This window comes from Nomia melanderi, unplaced genomic scaffold (genome assembly GCF_051020985.1).
Source record: "Nomia melanderi isolate GNS246 unplaced genomic scaffold, iyNomMela1 scaffold0276, whole genome shotgun sequence".
Taxonomy (NCBI): domain Eukaryota; kingdom Metazoa; phylum Arthropoda; class Insecta; order Hymenoptera; family Halictidae; genus Nomia; species Nomia melanderi.
Window position 1 is genome coordinate 20,001 of NW_027475391.1, and position 2,500 is coordinate 22,500.

General features: G+C 52.3%; 1 pseudogene; it reads right to left on the reverse strand.

The window, feature by feature from the left end:
• The window catches only part of LOC143175967 (large subunit ribosomal RNA), a 9,006-nt pseudogene that overhangs the window by 2,560 nt on the left and 3,946 nt on the right, over positions 1–2,500 (reverse strand).

Genomic DNA, 2,500 nt, shown 5'->3' on the forward strand with positions numbered 1-2,500 from the left:
TTTCGGCTTCCTCAAGCTTCTTGTGCAATTTCTCGCTCTCTGTCTTTCTTTCTGTTAAGAGAGCTTGAATCCGCCTTTCGGCTTCTTCAAGCTTCTTATATAACTTCTCGCTTTCTGTTTCTTTCTCTTCTAAGAGAGATTGAGCCCGCCCTTCGGCATCCTCAATCCTCTCGTGTAGCCTCTTACAAGCTACGGATCTCTGCTCCTTGAGATCTTTTATTTCTTTTTCAGCTTTTTCAAGCTTGCCAGACATTTCCTTTTCTCTCTCCTGCACATCTTCGTAAGTGCCGCCGGATTCTATTTGTTTCCAGGCATCGTCCAACGCACTACGGAGGGTGGCAAAACTTCCACTCTCGATAGTTTGTTGGCTGATGCCATAACGTGGTAATGTATTGAATACAAGAGTAGCCCACTTGGTGAGCTTCTCATATGGCGTTGTACCCCTTGGACGCCTTTTGGGTTGCCTCTTATTCTGTTCTTCGCCGGATTCCGATTCGGAACCTTCCGGCTTCTGCAACCTTCTTTTCCGGCTTGGCACCGCAAGGAAACCATCCAGATCCTCCCTGATAGTGTCGGGGAGGGGTGTATCCTCCCCTTCAGATACCAGGGTCTCCTCTTTCTCTATCAGGTCCTTAATGACCTCGTCGCTCGTCATCTTTTTTGTTTGTTTGTTTTTGTTAGATCTTGCCATACTTGATCCCACGAGTAGGGACGAAATGAAGTCACCCTCCCGGGTGACGCCCTTTCCAGGAGGGAAGGCTGAATACAACGAGGTTCGCCAGGTGCCTCGAGGTTGGCCGCTAAGGGTTGGTGCACCCACCAACCACGGACCATCGCAAGGACGGCCCGCACCCCTTCGCCGCGCACCATAACTTAAGGTTTCGGATTTATTAGAGAGGTTTATCTCCTCGCGGACCGGCCGGTTAAGGCAAGCCCCCCGACCGGTTATGCTTCGCGTACCACTGGGTGGATGTCCCCGGTGGGTCGTTGCTAGACATACCGGCTACGGTATTTGACGACTCCGCGGTCCGTACGGTATAAAATACCGCCCGGACGCTCGCAGGAGAGTCGCGCCAGAGCCTCGTTGGCAAACTCGAAAGTTTCCCAGGGTACACCACGTGGAGGAGAGGTTGGCTGTGCCAGAATGAAGCTGTGCACCTGTATACCCCAGTAGATAGGGACAGAAGGTATTTCGCTACCCTGAAGTAGGGCATGCCGCACCTCGAGATTAAACTCATATCGGCATGTGACGAGTCACAACGAGAAGCCTGATGGGCCTCCACTTCCTTGGCGGAACCCTCGCCAAGGGAGCACCGTACAGCCGGCGCCTGTACGATGCCTGTGTTTGGAATAACCTCTCCTTCACCCGCAGGATCACCAGAAGAGAAGACCGCCCCTCGCGGGGCGCGACTCATTTAGCCGCCCTGTCCGGTAATACCCGCCGAGACGGAATATTACCGTCCAGGACGTTACCAGCGGGGACCACGAGGAGGCTGAGTCGCATTCGGTCTCTAGCGGGCTTACAGGACAAGCTTCTGTAAGAGTTTTGATCGCAACAGGTTGCGATCACACCCTCCCGACACATAACTTCCGTGAGGTCGTTATGCCCGCGCCGTCGTTCGGGTGGAGTTTCACCATCTTTCGGTTTCTTAGTCCCCGTAGTCTGTCTTGGAGACTAGGGTCTCTATTGCCTTTTTATAGGCGGGACACTCATCCTTTCTGGATGAGTGATTATGCGGTCTCTTGGCCCTCTTGCAATTTATGCACGAGGGCTTGTCTTCTTTATTTGGGCAGTCTTTGTAACTGTGTCCTTCCTTGGCACAATGCCCGCAGGTGTCCACCGTCGCCCGGCAGTGTTTGGCTATGTGGCCAAACGCCTGGCAGCGGAAACACCTGCCTGCCACGACGTAATCACGTACGCGACAGGCGTGCCATCCAAGGAACAGTCTGCCTCTGTTTAATATTGCCTCTCTTGTTTTGGGTGATGTTTCCACCACCCAATTTTTCCCTTTAGCTGTTTTGAACAGCGGTTTTATATCTTCTATAGCCTCTGTGGGCAAGTCATCATTTTGTGACTTAAGAGCTGCAAGCAGCTCTTCTTTGCTCTGGTCCGGTACGCTGTACAGGACCAGCTTTGGCTTTTTCTTAGTAGGGACTGTCACCTTCAGTCCCTTTTCGTTCGCTTTTCCGCTCTTCATGAGCTTCTGGAGGTCATCCTTTGTCGCAGTCTCGACGAGGATGCCTCCTTTGTCAATATTTCTTACGGCTTTAACCCTCAACCTGTCACGGTTGGGGTCAAAGCACTGCTGCAAAGCAACTTTCGTTGCTTTGCTGTCCTTGTTCCCTTCATCCTTAAGGTACACGGCGACGACGTGTCGCACCGCGCCCTTAGGTTTCGCTATAGTCTTTTTGGCCGCAGCCGCGTACGACTGGGCCATCGGTTTCTTTGCCTGTTTCCTCTCTATTTTCTTAACTTCGGGAGCAAGTTGCTTCCGAAGTT